The sequence below is a fragment of the Arachis ipaensis genome, chromosome B01 (assembly GCF_000816755.2).
Source record: "Arachis ipaensis cultivar K30076 chromosome B01, Araip1.1, whole genome shotgun sequence".
In the NCBI taxonomy this organism is placed as follows: Eukaryota; Viridiplantae; Streptophyta; class Magnoliopsida; order Fabales; family Fabaceae; genus Arachis; species Arachis ipaensis.
The window spans coordinates 25,650,546-25,651,026 of NC_029785.2; the positions used below are offsets into that span (position 1 = coordinate 25,650,546).

At 24.5% G+C, this 481-nt stretch overlaps 1 protein-coding gene across 1 annotated transcript in view; it reads right to left on the bottom strand.

Moving 5' to 3' along the window:
- The window catches only part of LOC107627895, a 5,538-nt gene that overhangs the window by 3,083 nt on the left and 1,974 nt on the right, over positions 1-481 (bottom strand). The window lies entirely within an intron of this gene.

Genomic DNA, 481 nt, shown 5'->3' on the forward strand with positions numbered 1-481 from the left:
CTTAACTTATCTTTTAAAATAAAAAATAAAATATTTAAAATAAAAATAAATTATTTAAAATTTATTAAATATTATATATTTATCTATTTTTTAAATAATTTAGGCACAATATTAAAGGTACCCTAATATTCACCTGTATATTTTTATTTTGCCTTCTGTCAATTTTTTTAGATTCGCTGTGTATCTCTGCCGTATTAAAAGTGGTGGAAATTCATAAGCATGGGCATCATGCATCAAGCAAAATGCCAAATAGTAACGCCACCTGATGAACTAAACTCTTCCCCAAAAAAAAATGCTTTAGGCGAAAATTACAACAAATCGCAAAATCCACCTTGAGGTTCTCACTTAAATCATTAATGAATAATATCAAATTATTGCAACGCAGAAAACAAGATTTTGTGTGGTTTGATAAATACTTGTTGTTTTTATTATTTTGCATTTTCTGAAAAAAGATGAAAATAATAAAATTTTATTTAATTTT